The sequence below is a fragment of the Strongylocentrotus purpuratus genome, unplaced genomic scaffold (genome assembly GCF_000002235.5).
Source record: "Strongylocentrotus purpuratus isolate Spur 01 unplaced genomic scaffold, Spur_5.0 spur5_scaffold_18, whole genome shotgun sequence".
NCBI lineage: Eukaryota > Metazoa > Echinodermata > Echinoidea > Camarodonta > Strongylocentrotidae > Strongylocentrotus > Strongylocentrotus purpuratus.
In genome coordinates, this window is record NW_022145603.1 from 29,926,753 (window position 1) to 29,954,474 (window position 27,722).

General features: G+C 38.6%; 1 long non-coding RNA gene across 4 annotated transcripts in view; it reads right to left on the minus strand.

The window, feature by feature from the left end:
* LOC105436494 overlaps nucleotides 1-27,722 on the minus strand; it is a 50,927-nt gene that overhangs the window by 7,128 nt on the left and 16,077 nt on the right. For all 4 annotated transcript variants that reach the window (XR_004064805.1, XR_004064803.1, XR_004064804.1 and 1 more), the window contains exon 6: nucleotides 8,671-8,857. This is a non-coding gene — a long non-coding RNA (uncharacterized LOC105436494). The remainder of the gene's footprint in view (nucleotides 1-8,670; nucleotides 8,858-27,722) is intronic.

Below are 27,722 nucleotides of genomic sequence, written 5' to 3' on the forward strand. Positions count from 1 at the left end.
GCCACATAATTTCCTTTCCTTATGCCAAAATGCCACATAATTTCTTTTCCTTATGCCAAAATGCCACATAATTTCCTTTCCTTATGCCAAAATGCCACATAATTTCCTTTCCTTATGCCAAAATGCCACATAATTTCCTTTCCTTATGCCAAAATGCCACATAATTTCCTTTCCTTATGCCAAAATGCCACATAATTTCTTTTCCTTATGCCAAAATGCCACAAAATTTCCTTTCCTTATGCCAAAATGCCATATAATTTCCTTTCCTTATGCCAAAATGCCACATAATTTCTTTTCATTATTTCATAAACATACATTACATCCATCCATCATTATACAATCATAATCATATGTACATTATGTGGCTTCCTTATGCCAAAATGCCACAAAATTTCCTTTCCTTATGCCAAAATGCCATATAATTTCCTTTCCTTATGCCAAAATGCCACATAATTTCTTTTCATTATTTCATAAACATACATTACATCCATCCATCATTATACAATCATAATCATATGTACATTATGTGGCTTCCTTATGCCAAAATGCCACATAATTTCCTTTCCTTATGCCAAAATGCCACATAATTTCCTTTCCTTATGCCAAAATGCCACATAATTTCCTTTCCTTATGCCAAAATGCCACATAATTTCCTTTCCTTATGCCAAAATGCCACATAATTTCCTTTCCTTATGCCAAAATGCCACATAATTTCCTTTCCTTATGCCAAAATGCCACATAATTTCTTTTCCTTATGCCAAAATGCCACATAATTTCCTTTCCTTATGCCAAAATGCCACATAATTTCCTTTCCTTATGCCAAAATGCCACATAATTTCCTTTCCTTATGCCAAAATGCCACATAATTTCCTTTCCTTATGCCAAAATGCCACATAATTTCTTTTCCTTATGCCAAAATGCCACATAATTTCCTTTCCTTATGCCAAAATGCCATATAATTTCCTTTCCTTATGCCAAAATGCCACATAATTTCCTTTCCTTATGCCAAAATGCCACATAATTTCCTTTCCTTATGCCAAAATGCCACATAATTTCTTTTCCTTGTGCCAAAATGCCACATAATTTCCTTTCCTTATGCCAAAATGCCACATAATTTCCTTTCCTTATGCCAAAATGCCACATAATTTCCTTTCCTTATGCCAAAATGCCACATAATTTCCTTTCCTTATGCCAAAATGCCACATAATTTCCTTTCCTTATGCCAAAATGCCACATAATTTCTTTTCCTTATGCCAAAATGCCACATAATTTCCTTTCCTTATGCCAAAATGCCATATAATTTCCTTTCCTTATGCCAAAATGCCACATAATTTCTTTTCATTATTTCATAAACATACATTACATCCATCCATCATTATACAATCATAATCATATGTACATTATGTGGCTTCCTTATGCCAAAATGCCACATAATTTCTTTTCCTTTTGCCAAAATGCCACATAATTTCCTTTCCTTATGCCAAAATGCCACATAATTTCCTTTCCTTATGCCAAAATGCCACATAATTTCTTTTCCTTATGCCAAAATGCCACATAATTTCTTTTCCTTATGCCAAAATGCCACATAATTTCTTTTCATTATTGAACACACATTACATCCATTCATAATTACACAATCATATACATATTCACATTATGTGGCTTCATTAGGCCAAAATGCCACATAACATCTCTTTCTTATTTCATAAACATACATTACATCCATTCATCATTACAAAATCATACATATTCACATTAAGTGGCCTCCAATTTAGTTGTTTCTGGAGCCTCTTTAACTGGATAAGCCACTAATAAATCACACAATTTGTCTTTGTCGGATGTATCTATAGAGAAATAATTTCATGTAAATCGCCAGATAAACCTTGCATTGTGTCAGTTATAAAGACATTCACAGAGCAGCTCAAATTATGAAAAAACCCAATTGTACAGAAAGTGGTGTCGGAGCGAGAGAGTAAATAAATTATTAAACCCTGCTATAACATTTCCAGCAAGTGCGTCGTGCAAAAACACTAATTTGTATCTTTAAACAAAAATTATTGGCAACTATCAAGAAGTAGGTCGAATAGGAAAAAACACATATAAAAACTAAAGAGAAATAGCAGTATTCAGTGTGCACGATTCAGAATTACTCGACTGATTCTACCAGATCCATATTCTGCAGTTAGGAGGTTGAATTAAATATCATTCTTCAAGTTAGTTTTATGTATCCACGTAATTCATGCAATTGTCTAGGATCAATCTAATTAATCATGATTTTTTAAACTATTTACAGAGTGAGTATTGGGACATATTTTACTTAACATAAAAGATGCATTGATCAAAACCAAATACCATACTTTATATTGTCAGCCATGTCATTATCTTCCTCGGCCAATGTCATTCAATCTCCCTGGTAATAGCAAATTGCTTCTCTGATTTCTCACACTGACAAATATGCCTGTCAAAGCAATGAGAAATGGCCTGGAATGATTTCCTAAAAACACAAACTTTCTGATTTAAAAGAATAATTATTTTGAAGGGCAGGGGTAAAAAAGGGCAAAAAAGATGCAGAGATGGTAGACAAAATGGGAAAATGGGAAAAAAGGAGAAATGATACAACCCCAGACTACATCACTTCATGATGCATGTCGATCATCTACCCCATAAGTTTGGTACCCCCACCCCATGCCCAAAGTTCCCTTCATAGGTCTACTGTTACAATATCAAGTATGGTCATCTTCAGGGGTGCTTGTATGTCATGAAATTATCATATCAAGGAATAGATTTATTTCATGTAAGTCTGTTCAAATATCCCAAGTGACTGACAATTATATGTGAGTCATCTTCCAGAGTGTCTTTTCTGAGTTCTCAACAAGTCTTGATTCAACCAAGATCAAAATTGTGGCTCGATATTTCCCAATAATAATAATAATAATCTTTTAAAGTCCACTCCAAATATATGCTTCATGAAATAATTCTTAACATTGCACTTCTGTTTTAGTTCAGGGTATACAGTAGATAAAGATCAGCATATTATGAGGTCAAATAAAAACCAACAAAATGAATAAAACAAAATCATATTAGCATTGTGAAGCCCACAGTGTAAATAATGGCATTTTAGTTTGTTGTGCATAAAATGTCCTATTTAAAGAGACCAGCTCTTCAGCTCTGAAAATATCAGCTCTGTTCAAGTAGAGAACGTCTGCTGCTAATAATTACTCATCAATCATGAAATGCTTCTGAATGACAGAAGAAGAAAGTTGAATGTGGTGCTACGGGCAAGGAGGGAAAAATCTTTCTCACCTGAGAAATTGAGGAAAGAATACTTAACTGAATATGGAGTAAGCTTGCTCTCACAATCAGTGCGAGTACAGGCCATATTTAAATGCAACATGAAATAAAATAGTGGCAAAGGCTTTGCCCAGCCTGATGCCATTGTGCTTGAAATGCACTAATAGCAGGTAAAACCATTAAATCTGATGTAGACCTTTCCCTGTGTTTACTGGTACCTTAGTCTAACAAGTACTCCTATGGGACTAATTAAGGTTCTTGGCAGGTTTCACTGCATTAGCTCATCTCTACAGTTCAAGAGTGTATCGAGGTAGCATGACAACTTTACAACCTAAAAGATCCCCCCTCCCCCCCAAACAAAAAATAACACAAATAATTGGTTTTTTGTAGCATTACCAAGGAAATATATGTTCAAAGTCATCAGAAGTCACGATCATCACAAATGTCCCCACCCCTCCTCCTCCTGCCTATTCACATAGATGGGTGAGGTCCTCCTCTCCTGCAACAGAGTCATATGATATGGAGTCCAACTTGGACGTCTGCTTATCCATCCATTCACGTTTAGGGCAATACTTAGGTTTATTATTTCCATAGGTATTAAACAAAACCTGAACTGGCCTTTGGATTAAAACATAATCATATCAAAGGCTTTGCCTGGCCTGATGCCATTGTGGTTGAATTGCATTAATAACAAGTAAAACCACTACATCTGATTTAGACCTTTCCTAAGAGTCCCTGTGTTAACTGGTACCTTATAGTCCACCAAGTACTCCTATGGGACTAATTAAGATTCTTGGCAGGTTTCACTGAATGAGCTCACCTCTACAGTTCAATAGTGTATCTAGGTAGCATGCCAACTTTACAACTTAAAAGAAACTTCCCCCCTCCCCTCCTCCTCCTGCTTATTCACATAGATGGGTGAGGTCCTCCTCTCCTGCGACAGAGTCATATGATATGGAGTCCAACTTTGGACGTGTGCTTATCCATCCATTCACGTTTGGGGCAATGCTTAGGTTTATTTCCATAGGTATTAAACAAAACCTGAACTGGCCTTTGGATTAAAACATAATCATTTCAAAGGCTTTGCCTGGCCTGATGCCAGTGTGCTTGAATTGCATTAATAACAAGTAAAACCACTACATCTGATTTAGACCTTTCCTAAGAGTCCATGTGTGTACTAGTACCTTAGTCCACCAAGTACTCCTATGGGACTAATGAAGGTTCTTGGCATGTTTCACTGAATGAGCTCATCTCTACAGTTCAAAAGTGTATCTAGGTAGCATGCCAACATCACAACCTAAAAGAACCTCCCCCCTCCAAACAAAAAACAAAACAAATAAAGGGTTTGTTGTAGCAATACCAGATTGTCTGGTAAGGAAACATATTTCCAAAGCCATCAAAAGTCACGGTCATCACAAATATCCCCCACCCCTCCTCCTCCTGCTTATTCACATAGATGGGTGAGGTCCTCCTCTCCTGCAACAGAGTCATATGATATGGAGTCCAACTTGGACGTGTGCTTATCCATCCATTCACGTTTAGGGCAATACTTAAGTTTATTTCCATAGGTATTAAACAAAACCTGAACTGGCCTTTGGATCAAAACATAATCATATCAAAGGCTTTGCCTGGCCTGATGCCATTGTGCTTGAATTGCATTAATAACAAGTAAAACCACTACATCTGATTTAGACCTTTCCTAAGAGTCCCTGTGTTTACTGGTACCTTATAGTCCACCAAGTACTCCTATGGGACTAATTAAGATTCTTGGCAGGTTTCACTGAATGAGCTCACCTCTACAGTTCAATAGTGTATCTAGGTAGCATGCCAACTTTACAACTTAAAAGAAACTTCCCCCCTCCCCTCCTCCTCCTGCTTATTCACATAGATGGGTGAGGTCCTCCTCTCCTGCGACAGAGTCATATGATATGGAGTCCAACTTTGGACGTGTGCTTATCCATCCATTCACGTTTGGGGCAATGCTTAGGTTTATTTCCATAGGTATTAAACAAAACCTGAACTGGCCTTTGGATTAAAACATAATCATTTCAAAGGCTTTGCCTGGCCTGATGCCAGTGTGCTTGAATTGCATTAATAACAAGTAAAACCACTACATCTGATTTAGACCTTTCCTAAGAGTCCATGTGTGTACTGGTACCTTAGTCCACCAAGTACTCCTATGGGACTAATGAAGGTTCTTGGCATGTTTCACTGAATGAGCTCATCTCTACAGTTCAAAAGTGTATCTAGGTAGCATGCCAACATCACAACCTAAAAGAAACTCCCCCTCCAAACAAAAAACAAAACAAATAAAGGGTTTGTTGTAGCAATACCAGATTGTCTGGTAAGGAAACATATTTCCAAAGCCATCAAAAGTCACGGTCATCACAAATATCCCCCACCCCTCCTCCTCCTGCTTATTCACATAGATGGGTGAGGTCCTCCTCTCCTGCAACAGAGTCATATGATATGGAGTCCAACTTGGACGTGTGCTTATCCATCCATTCACGTTTAGGGCAATACTTAAGTTTATTTCCATAGGTATTAAACAAAACCTGAACTGGCCTTTGGATCAAAACATAATCATATCAAAGGCTTTGCCTGGCCTGATGCCATTGTGCTTGAATTGCATTAATAACAAGTAAAACCACTACATCTGATTTAGACCTTTCCTAAGAGTCCCTGTGTTTACTGGTACCTTATAGTCCACCAAGTACTCCTATGGGACTAATTAAGATTCTTGGCAGGTTTCACTGAATGAGCTCACCTCTACAGTTCAATAGTGTATCTAGGTAGCATGCCAACTTTACAACTTAAAAGAAACTTCCCCCCCCCCCCCCCCCCCCCCCCCCAAAAAAAAAAAAATAAATAAATAAAGAATATTAATATATAACAAAAGTGGTTTATTCTAGCAATACCAGGTTATCTGGTAAGGAAATATATGTTCAAAGCCATCAGAAGTCACGGTCATCAAGAATATCCCCCACCCCTCCTGATTATTCACATAGATGGGTGGGGTCCTCCTCTCCTGCAACAGAGACATATGATATGGAGTCCAACTTGGATGTGTGCTTATCCATCCATTCAGGTTTGGGGCAATACTTAGGATTATTTCCATAGGTAAACAAAAGCCTTTGGATTAAAACAAAATCATATCAAAGGCTTTGCCTGGCCTGATGCCATTGTGCTTGAATAGCATTAATAGCAGGTAAAACCAATATATCTGATTTAGACCTTTCCTAAGAGTACCTGTGTTTACTGGAACCATGCACTAGTTCTCCAAGGACCTTGACGTCAGTCTCAAAGCACCCTACGTAAGGAATATCACTCTCATTTGTAGAGACAAGTAAGAATGGGGTAGGGACCTTTTCCAGCACAAATCCCTGAGGCTCTAGATGTTCTCTGAAAAAAGTCTCTCCAACTGTGGTGACTTGAGAGCCTGGGTCCCATAAACAAGACACATTGTCATCCTTGAACTCGACATCTACCGCATAGCAGTCACCAACCGCCTTCGTCATGAAATCTTTACTTGTGCACTCAGAACTAGCATTGACACATGAGGTTCCCACCCTCATCTGTCGCTGGCTCTCCTGATGATCTAGTTGGGGTCTCTGTTGTTCCTGTTGGGACCGCTGTCTTTCCTGATGGAGCCTCTGTTGGTCCTGCTGAAACCTCTGTTGTTCATGCTGAAACCTCTGTTGTTCATGCTGAAACTTCTGTTGTTCCTGTTGGGACTTCTGTGGTTCCTGTTGGGACTTCTGTGGTTCCTGTTGGAAACTCTTTGGTTCCTGTTGGCCCCAATACTGATCTGGTTGACACCACTGCTGCCCTTGGCACTCTCTTGCAAAATGTCCATAAGCACCGCAAGAATAACATGGACCTCTCTGTCGCTTCATCGCATACGGAGCATGAGGACCATCTGTAGCGTTGGTGACTGAAGTTGGGGGTAGTACCTCTCTGACAGCCTTAACAACCATCTCTCCCATTTCCTTTATCGCGAGGAGCACATCTGATGAAGGAGTCTATTCCTCTATCTGCTTTGTCTGGAGGGCTGCCTGTCGGGCACCATCGTGGCAATGGACCCGGGGCATTTCTTGTCCTGATTTCCGTACGTCAAACTCCCTTAACTCACAGAAGTCCAAATTCTTATTGAATTCATATCTATCCCTGCTGGCGTTCCTCAGTACTTGGTCATCAAGACCTTTGATGAATTGTTCAATGAGGATTGCGTTAGGATCCGAGTAGAGCTAGGGCTCTCTCCTGCAGAGGCTGTTGAATCTCCTCTCAAGGTCCATGGCAAACTCTCGCAGAGGTTCCCCCCTCTTCTGCCTTCTTTCGAGAAAAATCTTTGTAATTCCCCCAGGTTGCGCAAACAGGCATAGGAATTCCGAAGGAATGTCAAAATCTCCTCCGCTGTCTTTCCTTCTTTCTGGAGGGATTGGACCTCTATCTTGGGAACGCCTCTAACAAATTCAAGGAGATAGGCTACCTTTTCGTCCTCTGCAATCCCACATCTGGCAAATGATCCCTTAATGCTAATGACAAAATCATCGACCTCCGCAGCTTTTCCATCAAAGATTGGGATTTTTCAGTTTGGTGGGCTGCCTCTCGGATAGCTCTTTAAACTGTCTCTTTAGTTCCGTCAAGTCCATGTTCTCCCTGTCACTATTCACTACAGGGGTGAAAGGGCTATATACAACCTGGTCCTTCCACCCACCAGGTGGTGCACGGATGTGCCCTTGACTTGCATTGGCCCTCTTTTTCCCACCATCATCCCCTGTATAAATCAGGCCATTTGCACGAAGATTGATCCCTTGTAATACTTCTAGCAACAGGTGTCCTTCCTTTTCTAAGGGATACGCCGATATATCCCCTGGGGAATTCAATTAATGAACGACATCTTCAAAATAGTGTAATAGAAATAGAAACTCTAAATCATGGGATCTTGAGGCAGCTCACTTGGTAAGGTGCCTATTTATTTATTGCTTATGCTATGCACTCTTGAAGCTTTACGGTATACAGAGCTTTGAAGGGCTTCTTTTGATATCAAGCAACACATATGGGACCTCATATTGGCCACCTCTGTTTCTGCATCCAAAACTGGCAGAGAAACTCAAATTGCTTTGGGTTAATTGCATCCTCCTACACAATTGTCAGCTTTCTTTGTGAAACAAAATTTTCTTTTAGACCAAGGTGCAGATGAACTCTTCATCATCAAGTGCTTTCATCTGCACTTCATTGTTCCATGGCCTTGGACAGGGAAACATCAGGCATTTATTTGTCTTTTCTACTTTGCTATATCTATTCGTACTTTCCAACTATTCTTTCTCTATCTTTTCCTATTTCCATATTCTATTTAAAGACCAAACAGTTACTTACCTCTTTTCAGAGATCCAGAAACATGATCTCATATTCTCCTTCTTGTTCTGGTTTTCAAGGTTGTCTCTTCCACAGTGTGATCCATGTGACGATGATGTAGAAAGAAGCCTTTGTTTGGAATCACTGACCTCTCTCTTGAAAGCTGTATGACACTTGAATTATGAAGACCCAGGCATCAGGTTCGACACTGGATAGATGAGAAGCAGGTTTCATGGAGTCAGTATGGTAAGACAGTCATGTACGGTAGATTCTTGCCTGTCCAAAATATATATATTTTTCTTTGCAGGAATATCGAAAATGGAAGGACTTGGAAGTGTGTAGAATACAATCCCAAAATTTCATGCAGTCTTTTCTTTACCATTTCGTCAACTTTTTGGGGATGGGGAGAGCCCAAAAATATTCAAATTGTATTCGACATACTTCCCTCAATGTAAGTATGCATAGATTTCTATACTCTTTCTTTGTTGGTTCATCTTTACTTCCTTTCCTTTCCATAATTTCCATCCCTAACCATATCATTCATGTCTTTAACACTGTTTCCTTGGGCCACTATATTGCAGTGTATGAAAGCATTGCAGTGTACCATATTGTAGTGTGTGAAAGTTGGAAAAGCATGTTGTTTGAACCGAGAGTTTTGAAAATTAATCAGAATTTATCAATTCTGTATAAAGATTATAGATTAGTGATAAGATTTACCATTTATTTATCTAATCCCTAATAAGAGCCATCCACAAACTTTAAAAGTCCAATATGCTTGAAGAAATAAGTAAGTTTATACCTGGTACAGACAACTGTATACCTGTCATCCCCAAGCAAAACAAGACATGCTTGAACAAGTGTTTAAACCATGTGACAATAGATCTAGATAGAAGGTATCTTGCTGTTTCAAAGTAAAATGAACAGCTATGAGAAAGGCTTACACATCTAAGGTCACTTACTAATGCAGTTTACCCTCATTGCATTATCAACTTTTAATTTGTATTTCCAACCACTCCATCACTGACTTGTGATTTTCTTTAAGGCTTTTTTAATGACATTAAAGTTACTCCAGCAACATCTCCCCAGCTAAGCATCAATCAAAAGAGAGTCTATTAGCAGTAGTAAGACTGTAAACTATGACCTCTGTCTATTGCAATTGAACTGAGAAAATGGCTCCTACTTTGTCTGTTTCTCTCAGGACAGGAGTTATGATGTACGGATGACAATTAGCATCTTGTACATTGAGTTTTCTGGGGTGAACAGGTATAACTGATTCACTAGCTTTTGTAGAAGCAGGCTCAAAGTAATATGAGGTTTGCAAGACATACTTCTATGATTGTGAGATTTATGAGATGTGTTCAGTATGAAAATGAAAATCCTCATTAAGTACAAGGCTTGGAAGACACATATGAACTTCAGCATGCAAACCTCATCTATTAAGATGTGGTCAGAATACAGATAAAACTGATTCTCTGGTTTTGTAGAAGTACCCCAAAGTATGAGGCTTGCAAAAACACCAATTGACGATTATTAACATGCAGACCTAATACAATGTGGTCAGTCTAAAGACAAAGCTGATTCTCTGGCTTTGTGGAATCAGTCCTCATAATTAAGTCTGAGGTCTGGAAGACACCTGATTGTCAAAAATATCATGACCTGTGTTCATTAAGCATGTCCAACTGAATCCCTGATACGGATGTGGCTGGAAGAATACCAATGATTACCAGCGTGCAGAATGAACACATTAAGATGTGGTCAGCAAAGAGATAAACCTCTTTCACAAGCTTTGTGTAAGTCTTCATTGGTTTTGACACCTGTGCACATCTAATGCACTTGATATAAGTGAATAGTATGCACATGAAGCAGAACTATACTGCAGCAGAATTTGGTATCCTACCAGGTACCCGACATTGCACTAATATCCTTTGGCAAGATATTAACCTGCACTTGCTACTCTCCACCCAGGTATTAAATGGGTTCCCGGTAGGATGCGATCGTCATTGTTGGTCAAACAGTTTTTGAGCGTCGTGTAACGCCCGGCTGGAATGCTCCCCAGGGAGTGGAGATTGTACACACATTGTGTGCGGGCAAGCACTGAATCCAATGACCGGGGTAATAGTATATTTGTAAAGCATTTAGAGATGTTTGTATTGAGCGCTATATACAAATTAAATATTATTATTATTATTATTATTCATTATTATTATTACTTACCTCACTAGCTGGTTTGAGTGTGGAAAATTTAGATTAATTTACCCTAAAAGCTTTATTCTACACAAAGACAGTGTTAAACTACCCAGCCTTCCTGACTGATTTAAGGCCTAGTTAATAGGAACTCCAAGAGGACCTCATCACACAAATTGGTGACCTACTGAATAAGCTAAGTTGGTAGAGTGTCTGCAAATCAAACAAAAAATATGGGTTCAAATCCAATCCAGATGGACTTGTTGAACTCAGGTGGATGATTGGGTGAAGCCTTTGTGTCTTAACACCCCTTCCCTTGTTCGTCGGACTTAGTCTACGTTACAGTGGAAACCACCTCATCTTTCAGGATAGAGTGCTTAAATGGGATGTTTAAATGTAGGCCATGTGTGTAGGAGAAGTCACCACCTGTGCATGTTGAAACCCACTGCACTCTTCATAAAAAAGCAGGGAAGTACCTGGTGTTGTGGCCATACACCAGCACATCACACCCAGTAAAATATTGGAAGAGACCTAAGGGTCACAGTGATTCGGTTCACTTTTCAGGTGATGCCAGATACTCAATAACATCATTCACTATTGAGAATGGTAGATCAAATCAGGCTATCATTTTACATCATTCGTTTTGGGTGATATAGTGTATTTTCCCATCCCCTTGAATTTTTTCTTTAAAAATGATTGAGCATCATTGAAGAGGTTCATTGATGGATAGAGGCCAAATTTTCTGATTACACATCAAATATATTTACCATTTACCTTATGGGACTTTTGTCTACAATAAAATGTATGCTTTATCAGACGAGGGGTAGTGATGGCTAGCGATAGCTGGGAGAATCGCAGTCCGGCCACAGTCCAAAATCACGGGAATGCACATAGAAGATAAACCTCTTCAATCATCTACGGGTTAATTGCCAGAACATTGATTAAAGTCAGAGGATGGGGTGTATAGAAATGACGAGACATCAAATCATCTTGTGTTCAACCTACTTCAATTCATCTGGAGACTAGTATGTAAAGAGAATGGATTTACTTCAGTCAGCCTGGATTAGAAGAATCTCATAAGGGAGAAGAAGGAGAGGATATAGCTAAGAAAGTGAGCATACACAGATATCAACACCAGGGATTTATCTTTTCTGAACATACTCAAGAAATCTTTTCAACTCATCACCAATGGAGTTATTCAATGAAGCACACAAATTTGTAGATTTATGCAGTCTCCCTTTAATGGAATGTAAGAGCAGATGAATCAAAAGTCTGCTCTCAGCAGCAACCTACATACAGAAACGGTAACCATGGAGGCAATGCAGAGAAGCTTCCAAGAAATTCAACATAGCCACTTCCATACTTCCTCTCTTCAAACTAAATGGATTACATCCCAAGGATGAGTGGTTGATCGATGAATCTGCAAGAGTTGATTATCGCATCTTCAAACGCTGCAAATGAGCATACTTTGCAGAAACCACTAAGAAGTTCAGGGTGAAAAAAAAGAAAGAATATCAACAGGTCAAGGAGAAGTATACGGGATGACCACCTCTCAGCAAGATTCAGGAAGGATCCCAACTTTTGTATTAAGGACACTTGCCATCAGCAACCATATTGACTGGAATAATCACAACATCAATTGAGAGAAAAGCAATATCTAGGAAAAAAGGATGACAGAGCAAGTCGCTGAAATAGAGAGGCCATATACAGAGAAAAAGAATCAGAACATGACTGGAATCAATATGGGCCAATACAAGTTATATTCTTTGTACATTCCCATTCTCTCCGACAGCTAGTCCGATTGTAATTCTTGCAGCTATAGCTTTCTGTTACTACCAGTCATCTGATGAACCATACCGTCTTTGTAGATAAAAGTTTCATTTCAGGAAAGAAATTTAAATGTGTAATCAGAAAATCAGAAACTTCTCTTAATAATGGAGCATATTGGAATCAATCTCTTCTTATCATTCTCTTGAAATGATAGAGCTTATTCATTTCATTCTCTAAGAATGATCAGGCCATTGCTCCATTTCATTCTCTAAGAATGACCAGGCCATTCCTCTAATTCATTCTCTAAGAATGACCAGGCCATTCCTCTATTTCATTCTCTAAGAATGACCAGGCCATTCCTCTAATTCATTCTCTAAGAATGACCAGGCCATCCCTCTATTTCATTCTCTAAGAATGACCAGGCCATTCCTCTAATTCATTCTCTAAGAATGACCAGGCCATCCCTCTATTTCATTCTCTAAGAATGATCAGGCCATTATTTTATATCATTCTTCAAGAATGATCAGGCCATCCTTTTATATCGTTCTTCAAGAATGACCAGGCCAACCTTTTATATCGTTCTAGGCTATATAAATATGATCAGACCATCCCTTTGTTTTATAGGTAGAGGGAGATGGGAGAGAGAGAGAAGATAGAGAGGAGATATATATATATATGTATATAAAGAGAGAGAGAGAGAGTAAGAGAGAGAAAGAGAGAAGAGTGATGAGAGAGAGAGAAAGCAAGACAGAGGAGAGAGAGAGAAGAGGGAAAATGAGGGAAAATAGAGAGGGGAGGGAGGTGATAGAAAGTGGGAGAGAAAGGGAGAGGGAGAGTGAAAAGAGAGAGAGAGAGTGTGTGAGAGAGAAATAGAGTGTGAGGGAGAGAAAGAGAGAGAGAGATAGAGATAAAGGCTAAGTGAGGGTTAGGGTTAGGGTTAGGGAGGGGTTGGGGAGAGGTTAGGGAGGGGGAGGCGAGTTCCTGACTTCAGGTAAGTACACATAGCTTCTATAATATTTAAAGGGATGGGAGCAAAATAAAATTTTCGCTAATTACAGGCACTACTAAAACATGACTTGCTTACCGTGTTGACTCTTAGAAACTTGTACCATCTATTCAGTACCTAACCTTTTGTTTGATGAGTCAGATTAATTCAGGTGCCATCCAGCTTCCAGGAGAGAAGTCAGTGAATTCACACAAAGGCTTAATTCTGCATCATCAGATCATGGATCATGCTTGGGAGGGACAACCTTGAAACAGAGCATTAAGGAGAATATGGGTGAGTGTATCTGAGATACCTGTAAAGGAGCTTGGTTTCTTTTCGGCCTTTACTTAGAATATCCTCCTATCCTCTCCTTTCCTATCTTATGCTTCCATGTACTCTCCCATCTTTTCCTTCACTTTCCTACCCTTCTCTTTTCCCTTCTGTCTTCTTGTCAAGATGGTGTTGAGAAGGCCCTGTTAGGCTATGGGTCTGAAGTGGGCTAGCACCAGACCTGCATGAAATTCCAAGTGAAATTCCCAATTCTAATTTAGGCCGCTCCTCAAAATATAGAAGCCCCCAAAAAAGAAAGCTACAGGCAATACCTATCACCTGTTATGTAACAATCTGTACCTCCAACATTCTATTCCTTAGTCACCTTCTCCTTAAATTTGTCCTATCTTGTAATCTTAAGAAATGTGAAGAAACAAGTTTGAAGAGGTTCAATGAGGAGGTTCACTTTAGGATATCGTACCGCAGATTTAAAACAAAAAGATGTCTCATCATTGGGTTAGGTACATAGTCTGATACAACTCAGACTTTCCCTGCATGAGTTTCAATCCCCGATCCATCTTAGGTTGATATATTAATGGAAGGATTAAGCATCTATGTTCTTGCCTCAATTAAGATCTTCTGTAACTGTAAAGACATCACTGCTGGCATGCATGAGGTTCAATCCTAAAATCCAGCTTGGGATGCATGAGGTTCAATCCCCAAATCCATCTTGGGATGCATGAGGTTCAATCCCCAAATCCATCTTGGCATGTATGAGGTTCAATCCCCAAATCCATCTTAGGATGCATGAGGTTCAATCCCCCATCCATCTTAAAATGCATGAGTTTCAATCCCCAAATCCATTTTGGGATGCATTTGTGTAAATCCCCAAATCTATCTTTCGATGCATGAGTGTTAATCCCCAAATCCGTCTTTGGATGCATGAGTTTCAATCCCCAAAATCAATCTTAGGTTGCAGGAGTTTCAATTCCCAAATTCATCTTGGGATGCATGAGGTTCAATCCCCAAATCCATCTTGGCGTGCAAGAGGTTCAATCCCCAAATCCATATAGGGATACATGTGGTTCAATCCCCAAATCCATCTTGGCGTACATGAGTTTCAATCCCTAAATCTATATTGGCATGCATGAGGTTCAATCCCCAAATCCTTCTTAGGATGCATGAGGTTCAATCCCCAAATCAATCTTAGGTTACATGAAGTTCATTCCCAAATCCATCTTGGGATGCATGAGTTTCAATCCCCAAATCCATCTTGGGATGCATGAGTTTCAATCCCAAAATACATCTTGGAATGCATGAGTTTCAATCCCCAAATCCATCTTAGGAGGCATGAGTTTCAATCCCCAAATCTATCTTGTGATACATGAGGTTCAATCCCCAATCCATATTGCCGTGCAAGAGGTTCAATCCCCAAATCCATCTTGGGATGCATGAGGTTCAATCCCCAAATCTATCTTGGCGTGCATGAGGTTCAATCCCTAAAACCATCTTGGGATGCATTTGTGTAAATCCCCAAATCCATCTTGGATTGCATGAGGTTCAATCCCCAAATCCATCTTGGCGTGCATGAGGTTCAATCCCCAAATCCATCTTGGCGTGCATGAGTGTAAATCCCCAAATCCATCTTGGGATGCTTGAGTTTCAATCCCTAAATCCATCTTGGGATGCATGAGGTTCAATCCCCAAATCCATCTTAGGATACAGGAGTTTCAATCCCCAAATCCATCTTAGGTTGCATGAATCTCAATCCCCAAATCCATCTTGGGATGCATGATTTTCAATCCCCAAATCCATCTTAGGTTACATGAATCTCAATCCCCAAATCCATCTTGGGATGCATGAGGTTCATTCCCCAAATCCATCTTGGGTTGCATGAGGTTCAATCCCCAAATCCATCTTGGCAGCATAAGGTTCAATCCCCAAATCCATCTTAGGATGCATGACGTTCAATCCCGAAAATCCATCTTGGCGTGCATGAGGTTCAATCCCCAAATCCATCTTAAGATACATGAGGTTCAATCCCCAAATCCATCTTGGGATGCATGAGGTTCAATCCCCAAATCCATCTTTGGGATGCATGAGGTTCAATCCCCAAATCCTTCTCAGGATGCATGAGGTTCAATCCCCTAATCCATTTTGGCATGCATGAGGTTCAATCCCCAAATCCATCTTGGGACGCATAAGGTTCAATCCCCAAATCCATCTTGGGATGCATGAGGTTCAATCCCAAAATCCATCTTGGGATACATTAGGTTCAATCCCCAAATCCATCTGGGGATGCATTAGGTTCAATCCCCAAATCTAACTTGGAATGCATGAGGTTCAATCCCCACATCCATCGTGGCGTGCATGAGGTTCAATCCCGAAATCAATCTTGGCGTGCATGAGGTTCAATCGTCAAATCAATCTTGGGATGCATGAGGTTCAATCCCCAAATCTAACTTGGAATGCATGAGGTTCACTCCCCTAATCCATCTTGGCATGCATGAGGTTCAATCCCCAAATCCATCTTGGGATACATGACGTTCAATCCCAAAAATCCATCTTGGCATGCATGAGGTTCAATCCCCAAATCCATCTTAGGATGCATGAGTTTCAATCCCCAAATCCATCTTTGGATGCATGAGTTTCAATCCCCAAAATCAATCTTAGGTTGCAGGAGTTTCAATTCCCAAATTCATCTTGGGATGCATGAGGTTCAATCCCCAAATCCATCTTGGCGTGCAAGAGGTTCAATCCCCAAATCCATATAGGGATACATGTGGTTCAATCCCCAAATCCATCTTGGCGTACATGAGTTTCAATCCCTAAATCTATCTTGGCATGCATGAGGTTCAATCCCCAAATCCTTCTTAGGATGCATGAGGTTCAATCCCCAAATCAATCTTAGGTTACATGAAGTTCAATCCCCAAATCCATCTTGGGATGCATGAGTTTCAATCCCCAAATCCATCTTGGGATGCATGAGTTTCAATCCCAAAATACATCTTGGAATGCATGAGTTTCAATCCCCAAATCCATCTTAGGAGGCATGAGTTTCAATCCCCAAATCTATCTTGTGATACATGAGGTTCAATCCCCAATCCATATTGCCGTGCAAGAGGTTCAATCCCCAAATCCATCTTGGGATGCATGAGGTTCAATCCCCAAATCTATCTTGGCGTGCATGAGGTTCAATCCCTAAAACCATCTTGGGATGCATTTGTGTAAATCCCCAAATCCATCTTGGGATACATTAGGTTCAATCCCAAATCCATCTGGGGATGCATTAGGTTCAATCCCCAAATCTAACTTGGAATGCATGAGGTTCAATCCCCACATCCATCGTGGCGTGCATGAGGTTCAATCCCGAAATCAATCTTGGCGTGCATGAGGTTCAATCGTCAAATCAATCTTGGGATGCATGAGGTTCAATCCCCAAATCTAACTTGGAATGCATGAGGTTCACTCCCCTAATCCATCTTGGGATGCATGAGGTTCAATCCCCAAATCCATCTTGGGATACATGACGTTCAATCCCAAAAATCCATCTTGGCATGCATGAGGTTCAATCCCCAAATCCATCTTAGGATGCATGAGTTTCAATCCCCAAATCCATCTTTGGATGCATGAGTTTCAATCCCCAAAATCAATCTTAGGTTGCAGGAGTTTCAATTCCCAAATTCATCTTGGGATGCATGAGGTTCAATCCCCAAATCCATCTTGGCGTGCAAGAGGTTCAATCCCCAAATCCATATAGGGATACATGTGGTTCAATCCCCAAATCCATCTTGGCGTACATGAGTTTCAATCCCTAAATCTATCTTGGCATGCATGAGGTTCAATCCCCAAATCCTTCTTAGGATGCATGAGGTTCAATCCCCAAATCAATCTTAGGTTACATGAAGTTCAATCCCCAAATCCATCTTGGGATGCATGAGTTTCAATCCCCAAATCCATCTTGGGATGCATGAGTTTCAATCCCAAAATACATCTTGGAATGCATGAGTTTCAATCCCCAAATCCATCTTAGGAGGCATGAGTTTCAATCCCCAAATCTATCTTGTGATACATGAGGTTCAATCCCCAATCCATATTGCCGTGCAAGAGGTTCAATCCCCAAATCCATCTTGGGATGCATGAGGTTCAATCCCCAAATCTATCTTGGCGTGCATGAGGTTCAATCCCTAAAACCATCTTGGGATGCATTTGTGTAAATCCCCAAATCCATCTTGGATTGCATGAGGTTCAATCCCCAAATCCATCTTGGCGTGCATGAGGTTCAATCCCCAAATCCATCTTGGCGTGCATGAGTGTAAATCCCCAAATCCATCTTGGGATGCTTGAGTTTCAATCCCTAAATCCATCTTGGGATGCATGAGGTTCAATCCCCAAATCCATCTTAGGATACAGGAGTTTCAATCCCCAAATCCATCTTAGGTTGCATGAATCTCAATCCCCAAATCCATCTTGGGATGCATGATTTTCAATCCCCAAATCCATCTTAGGTTACATGAATCTCAATCCCCAAATCCATCTTGGGATGCATGAGGTTCATTCCCCAAATCCATCTTGGGTTGCATGAGGTTCAATCCCCAAATCCATCTTGGCAGCATAAGGTTCAATCCCCAAATCCATCTTAGGATGCATGACGTTCAATCCCGAAAATCCATCTTGGCGTGCATGAGGTTCAATCCCCAAATCCATCTTAAGATACATGAGGTTCAATCCCCAAATCCATCTTGGGATGCATGAGGTTCAATCCCCAAATCCATCTTTGGGATGCATGAGGTTCAATCCCCAAATCCTTCTCAGGATGCATGAGGTTCAATCCCCTAATCCATTTTGGCATGCATGAGGTTCAATCCCCAAATCCATCTTGGGACGCATAAGGTTCAATCCCCAAATCCATCTTGGGATGCATGAGGTTCAATCCCAAAATCCATCTTGGGATACATTAGGTTCAATCCCCAAATCCATCTGGGGATGCATTAGGTTCAATCCCCAAATCTAACTTGGAATGCATGAGGTTCAATCCCCACATCCATCGTGGCGTGCATGAGGTTCAATCCCGAAATCAATCTTGGCGTGCATGAGGTTCAATCGTCAAATCAATCTTGGGATGCATGAGGTTCAATCCCCAAATCTAACTTGGAATGCATGAGGTTCACTCCCCTAATCCATCTTGGGATGCATGAGGTTCAATCCCCAAATCCATCTTGGGATACATGACGTTCAATCCCAAAAATCCATCTTGGCATGCATGAGGTTCAATCCCCAAATCCATCTTAGGATGCATGAGTTTCAATCCCCAAATCCATCTTAGGATGCATGAGTCTCAATCCCCAAATCGTTCTTGGGATGCTTGAGTGTAAATCCCCAAATCCATCTTGGGTTGCATGAGTGTAAATCCCCAAATCCATCTTGGGATGCTTGAGTTTCAATCCCCAAATCCATCTTTGGATGCATGAGTGTCAATCCCAAAATCCATCTTTGGATGCACGAATTTCAATCCCCAAATCCATCTTGGGATGCATGAGTTTCAATCCCCAAATCCATCTTGGGATGCATGAGTTTCAATCCCCAAATCTATGTTGGCATGCATGATGAGGTTAAATCCCCAAATCCATCTTGGCATGCATGATGAAGTTCAATCCCCAATCCATATTGGGATGCGTGAGTGTAAATCCCAAATTCATCTTAGGATATATGAGGTTCAATCCCCAAATCCATCTTGGGATGCAGTGGGTCCACCAAGAGCTGACCCACTGATTGCTAATCAGACTCCTAATATTATGATGGTGGAACCAGGAGGTGAGAGGGGATGGGGGGGGGGTTGGGCTAGTAAGGGTTACTTATACAAAGCAGCTAAATAAAAATCTATCCTGCAAGAGCTAGGATATTGATTACTGAGACTCCAATATTATGTTAAGCGAGTCAAGTATTTAAGCTTAACTAATAGCTCAACCAATGGGATTGGTGGCATTTATACATGGGTCTTCAAGAAGAAAAAAATATGATCTTAATTAATCTTATTTTCCCCTACTCATGTTTAAGGGGAACCGCAGGAGGCATCACGTTTTTTTAAAAGCAGCCTGGGATAGGCATCCATATAACTCAATCCGGATATAAATCTTAATCCTATATAGCATACGCATATTAACACTTTCTGTGGCTCTTTCATTGGTTAAGTAGCTCAGCCTACTCACTGACATCTTGCCCATTGAGGTGTGTAGTAGGGAGGACGAACATTTCAATTTTTCTTGATCTGAACAAATAAGAAAGGACAGTATGGTAGTAGTGGCTACTAGAGTTAGAACTGGAGATTGAAAAGTTATGGTGAAACAGCTGTATCATCAGTAGAGCATGACTGCAATATAAACAAAGTCAAACTGTGTTCTTACTTAAACAGAATCCCAATCGGTAGCTGGGAATAACTGCGACGATATATAGCACCTAGCAAACATTGGTTTTAAGTTTTAAGTTAAAGACAGACTTAAACCCTACATCCTATGAACTCCAGTTGAAATGTTTAAGGGGGAAGGCTCAATCTCTATTCTGCCTGTTTCTGGTAGATATATTAATGGAAGGATTATGCATCTATGTTCTTGCCTCCATCAAGATCCTCTGTAACCATAAAGAAATCACTGCTGGTAGACTTAGCTTAATGGGTGCCAGTAGTTTACAAAGTTTTCACATCTCCAGGTCAAGATGGTGTAGTCATCTGGCATTAAGGCCAACATAAAATGTCTTTCACAACTCTTTACATTGATGAGGTACTTTTACCTCGCAAATAGTGAGACAGGGAGTGACTAGATACAAAAATGCTCACCAGGAATCAAAGATCAAAGATCACTTAAACATTGCTCACTATTCTAGAACAATACGGCATCCCGATGGCACAATTTTGTACTATACAAAGAGGCATCTTAAATGGAGACATGACAACAAAATGATCCCACTTGTCAACTTGTAGCAAAGCCTCCACCTCAAATCTAGTGTAGAATTCAGGTTGCTGGGTTTCTTTGGGCACAAATTACACAAAACAGATATACATGCATTAACTATAGCTTTTTACGTTGCATTTTGGTAACATTACTAAAAACCTTTCCTAGATGTTGGTATAAATTTGCTCTCACATCTTTGCTTCTATCCCAAGTTATAATTCGTCAAATGAATTACAAAGTAAAATAACATACCACCAAGGTTTTTCTTTTTTTATAACTTTTGTTAGCATTCCTCTTATTTCTCTAATAATTCTTTGATGTTTTAGTACTCTCTGTCTTCAACACGACATAAAAACTGGCCTGTCCCACTACTCACTCTGTAAAAAGAGTAATTACATACATATTTCCTGTTCCACTACTCACTCTGTAAAAAGTTTAATTACATCCATATTGACTGGCCTGTCCCACTACTCACTCTGTAAAAAGTTTTGACTGCACTGATCTACGATATGATAGCGTACTCAACCTTGTCCATAAACTTGATCAGTTATTGATCATATTTTCTGTCACTTAATAATAACATAGAATACTTTCAATTGTCAATTGACTCCATCAGATCATTGATCATATTTTTTGTCTCTGTCACACTGAACAAGTACTGCTTAACTAGTTCTACATGAAAACTACAATTTTTGCCCTGGTTTAATTTAAATTTCTACATCCTGCGTAGAATGATTTGTGCTTGCTCTCTAATTGATATAGAACTCTGCCATGATTATCACAACAATGAAATCATTGATCATATTTTCTGTCACACTGAACACTGAAAATATTTCTACCGGTACATGAAATCCAGTTCCCCATTTGCTCTGGTTTTATTGCTATTTCTACAGACAAGCAGGATCCTGTACATCATGCAGTATGCTTGCTGTCCGATGAAAATGCACAGCCCATAATACTGAATACCCATAAATGCATATTAGAAACACTTTAATGCTTGGGTTAATCTCAACTCAATAAAATGAAATTGTTAAGCCCTGATAACAAAAATTTACATTATACCGTAATATCAAATTTACAAACCTGTATAACAAATTGTACTTTGTCAGAATTTTTTTCAATCATAGTTCAATCTAATTTTTACTGTTTATTTTGATAAAAATAGTATTCCATAATATTCATGAACCCATTTTGAATTCAAGAAGTAATGCAAGTTTTTCCTTGTCCAAAATATTAGAATCTTTGGAGTAAATCCACCAGCGGTCAATATAGTTGAATGTAGTTTAATCTAGTTTAATGTAGTTTAGTATAGTTAAATGTAGTCTAAAATAATTTAATATAATTAAATGTAGTCTAAAATAATTTAATATAGTTAAATGTAGTCTGAAATAATATATTATATTTAAATATAGTTTGATAATTGTGTAGTTTAATATAGGTTAATATCCATAAATAGAGTGAAAATAATATTGTACCGTTTTAATTATAGTGTAATTTTTAGATAAATTTAACATTACTGAATATAACTTAATAAATTCTAAACTTTAAAGTACCACTGGTGGTTTAAACAGCTTCAGTCATATTGTATCTAATTATTTTGGAGAAAGAAAGGCTTTTTTTTCTTCTTGGCATTCAAAAGAGATTCATGAAATGTAAAATTGAATATTATGGAATACCGTTTGTTTCTAAATAAACAATTAAAATTGCTTTTTACTCTTCTCACAAACGTTAGGCTGTATATAATCCTTTAAAATTGGTGGCACGTCAAAAAGTTCTGACAGCAGTGCTAGGATTTCTCATCAGCTGCCCCATTATGCGCCACTTTCTGTACGATTCATTCAGTCCCTGTTCTTCATTTCTCAAGATTACCAAGTTTCTTCAATACTCGTACCCCATTATATGGGGTGACTAAGATTCATTAGCCTCTCTTCTGTTTCTGAGGAATGTTGTCAGTGCACATCAACATTTCAAAATGAATATCCTTTGACTTTTTAAGCTTCTTACATAGGGTTCCTTCATGTTCTGCAGCATGTATTAGAGAACTGAAATGCTAAAATTGGAAAATTGTGAAACAAAATCCATCCCAAACACACGCTTACTATTGATATCTCCTCGAAAACAAAAGGCATTTAAGCTTCCCATTTTTAGGTGCTAAATTACAAATTAAATGACATATTTACTTTTGGAATTGTAGGGAGCTCCCATCTTTAATTAATGTTAGGCACTCTTGTGCAAATCACATGCACTTCAGAATGGATAGTTTTTATGCCAGGTAAATATGCAGTGATGTAACAATGCATCATCACATATACAGGAGATTACCACTATTTTCCTAAAACAAAGATACTTTTGAATGGACACAATTTTCCTAACACATGAAACATGAATAATCAACCTCCTTTGATCAAGTGGCTTCGGCTTCTGTTACTTTTGTAACATACATATTTTTCTGATGGTGTTTAGGCAAAGAGAGGCTAAAATCTTTACTTTTAACCCCAGGCTTAACCTTCGTTATACTCTAGATTTCCTTTAGGGACTGTGAGAATGCACTAAAGTTACTTTGGCTCTTGGTTTTATAACATGTATTTCCATTCTTGTTGAACTCAGGGGAGGCTAAAATCATCATTTTTAGCCGGCCAGGCTTCCTTTTGTAGGAATGCAACCCTAACTTGTATCCGTAGGGGCCCTAAGCCCTAGGATCAAGAGGCTTCGGCTCCTGGTCCTATGTGTCTTTTCATTCTTTTCAACTCAAATTCAATTCAAAATCATTTTATTCTTGAACATCAAATAAAACATCAGACTGTACATTCGTAAATAATTACATTTGAACAAGAAAATGAGGGCTACAAAAAGTATACACTTCAGATTATTACATTGTGTGTACATGTCAGATGAAAACACATTGTATACAAAAAAAGTAAACGATATGTATTAAAAACAAAATAGAATCATTACACACCCACACCCACACGCACACAAACACACCTACCATCTCAGAGAGAGTTATTGACAAACATTAACTATCATAAAATGAGTTTGGTATTGAATTATGATTAAGTATAAGTATTAATAACTATTTTTTAAAGTTTAACTTTAAACAAAGAAATGGCTGTACCCCTGGTTGTACAGGGTAGGCTGAAATCGCAATTTTTAGCCGGCCGGGCTTTCTTTTATAGGAATGTAACCCTTTCTTGTATCCGTAGGGGCTATAAGCTTTAGGATCAAGAGGCCCTTCGGCTCCTGATCTTATGTCCATTCCATTCTCGCTGAACTCAGGGGAGGCTGAAATTGCCATTTTTAGCCGGCCAGGCTTCCATTTTGTAGGAATGCAACCCTAACTTGTATCCATAGGGGCTATATAAGCCATAGGATCAAGAGACCCTTCGGCTCCTGGTCTTATGTCCATTCCATTCTCGCTGAACTCAGGGGGGCTGAAATCGCCATTTTTAGCCGGCCAGGCTTCCTTTTGTAGGAATGCAACCCTTACTTGTATCCATAGGGGCTATATAAGCCATAGGATCAAGAGACCCTTCGGCTCCTGGTCTTATGTCCATTCCATTCTCGCTGAACTCAGGGGAGGCTGAAATCGCCATTTTTAGCCGGCCAGGCTTCCTTTTGTAGGAATGCAACCCTTACTTGTATCCATAGGGGCTATAAGCCCTAGGATCAAGAGGCCCTTTGGCTCCTGGTCTTATGTCCATTTAAAAAAAACATGTTTGTTATTTCTAACATTTGCTCCAGAGACATTTGTTTCATTCTTTTTCTGTCAGAGATCTATGATTAAGGCTTTTGTTGTGGTTTGGTTTTAAGTTAGGTTAGGTGAGGGTCAGGTTAGCTTAGATTTAGGGTCAGAATTAGGGTCAGAATTAGGGTCAGAGTTAAGGTTAAAGTAAGGTCTAGAGTTAAGGTTAGATTTAGGTCTAAAGTTAAGGTTAGAATAAGTGTTCCAATTAGTGTCTTGACAGCAGCTGCTGTTGGGTCAAAGGTTGATCCAAGTTAGGTTGGATAGTGCTTGCTGAACAATTGTCTCTGGAGCATGTGTTTTACAATAACAATTATAAAATAATTTTGTATACTGGTTTTCTTGCCGGTAGCATGTATTTGTCATCATAGTGAACCTCTTGCCATGGATTTAGGCCAAATAAAAAGGAAGACAAGTTAATTATCTACTTTAGGAATAAGAGTATTGTAAGAGAATGCATTCCTTCGATTTTTTTCAACATCATGTTATAATGGATATAATCAGAAAAACTAGGAAATTGAAGTACAAAATTAATAAAATAATAAAATAGATGCTGTATCGATGGGGAATTGCAAAGTGCTCAACTGTATTAATTTGTTTGTTTTATGAGGCTTTTTGTTTGTTTGGTTTTCTATTTTTCATTTGTTAAAATACTATTATAAATGGGACATTTAAAAAAAGGGGAACACTTTAATTTATAGATTGTTAAATCAATTGATGATATATTAAATTCTTAGCAAATCACACTATACATCTCATGTGTGGTAATTAATGGACAGAAAAAAGAAAAAAAAATATAAAAATAAAAGAAACGTAAAAAAAAAGTGCTTTGAAGTTTGGGAAAGCAGGTCATTTAACTGCATTTACTTTTTTACTTTTTTCATACATTATTTGTATTTATCATATATTTTTGTGGGATTATTTTTTCAAAGAAAATCCAAAGTCTGTGTAAAGATCAGTATATTTGCAAAATGCTTAACTGCATTTGTATATTTGTTTTTGTGACATTTCTTTTCTCATTGTTTACTGAGGGACATTAAAAAATGGAATGCATTCATCCATGGATTTTGAAATTACTTGATAATACATAAAATACTTAACAACCGCACAAACATTTCATGTGAGGAAATGGACAGAAAAAAAGAAAAAAAGAAAAAAAGATCAAAATAAAAAAAATGTTTAAAAAAAAGTGCTTTTAGTATGGGATAGCAGGTCATTTAACTGCATTCACTTTTTTACTTTTTTCATACATTATTTGTATTTATCATTTATTTTTGTGGGATTTTTTTCTCAAAGAAATTTCAAAGTCCGTGTTAACATGAGAAAGATAATTAACCTACTCTTCCTTTTTATTTGGCCTATGCACAACTCCTGTATTACTCCTGTATTTATACATTGCATTTATATATTGTATTGTATCTATGCTTATAAATTGAATGAAAATGGAATTTTTTGTTATATATTTGGGCATATCCACAAATAAAAACATAATTATACCTTTGTTCTGCGTTGTAATCAAAATGATATTATAATATATGATATAACCAACATTCTATCATTTTTTGTTGGTGTTGAACTCAGAGGAGACGTAAAATGAAGATTTTAAGCCGGCCAGGCTCCCGTTAGGGATGACACCCTAGCTTGTATCTGTAGGGGCTGTGAGCCCTAGGATCAAGTGGCTTCGGCTCCTGGTTTTATATACATATATACATACTTGTACTTTGAAAGTCATGTTTCTTGGAGTACAAAGGTTTTTCAACAGGCGTTTTTCAACATGTTTCATACTGAACTGAATATAATATTTTGTTGTTGGTATTGAACTAAGGGGAGGCTAAAATCTTCATTTTTACCAACCAGGCTCCCATTGAGGATGCAACTTGTGTGCTACTCACTGCATATATTTCAATATGTTCTACAATTCTCAAAAATGTTCTTTTATTGTGGATATGCCCCTTTCCATTCAGTTACATGAGGTGCTTGATCTGCCTTATATGTATTCCTTATATGGCCAGTTTGTTTAGTTTTCTGTGCCAGTGTGTTATTTGATTCCCACACAAGGGAAACTACCTATATGGTATAACAATTCAAGAAAAAAATAGTTTTTTTCTATACATTTATATATTACATGACATTCTACATCTCCATCTGCATACCTTTTACACTTGGGTCATATTTGTTAGATGACCTGTGCCTATGTGTTATTTCCAAGACATTTACAATGGGGCAGGTGAAAACCTTATATACTTTATACATCATTAAAGAAAAGAGTTTATTATTACATATTATATGACATGCTGGATTTGTACCTAAACCTATGTTGTATATCTCTTGTACTTGGGTCATGTTGGTCAGATGGTCTGTGCCTACATACTGCAAGGCAGGTGGAAACCCTGTAGGCCTATTCTTTGTGATTTTAGGAAGAAAAGAGTTTATTATTATACATTTACATTTCATATGACATGTCCGATATGCACATAAACCTATTTTGTATACTTCCTGTGCTCGGGTCATACAGTTAGATCATCTGTACCCATGTGTTATTTGCTACAGAGGGATATGTATACCTGCTGGGCAGGTGGATATAAATCATGCATACTAAAGCATACAACTCTACTATGTAAACCATTGAATAAAAGAGAGTTTATAAGAGTTTATTATTGTACACTTGAATTCCACATGACCTGCTTGATCTTCTCAAGCCTTCTGTAGGGTGTCCTATTGAGTGCCGAAGTGCTAACGTCATATTCGCTCATTGTCTTGGTTACTGGTTAGAAACAACAGAGCCTGCGCATGAGGTTCAATGCGACATCATTTAAGCAAATGGCTGTAGCAGGGCAAATCCAATGTTTGGCGCTGGTGTGATCACCACGCCATTGTTTGGCACAAAATTGTTTGAAACCAGCTACCTTAACAACTTGGCTAATATGACGTCACACTTCGGTACTCTATACAGCTAGGATCAGGCGTGGCACTAACTTGCAAAGAGCTTGAAAACACACATGTTCACTCCTAATTGCTTGCCTGTGAAGAACTGCCTGAGATTATGCATGCTTCTCAACCTTATATTAGGGGTTTATTTTGCATATATATTTGTATGTACATTTCTATCACATCTGTAAATAATGAATATTCAAATTGCAGAGCTTACAAATGAAAGGAGGTACATTAAAGGTAA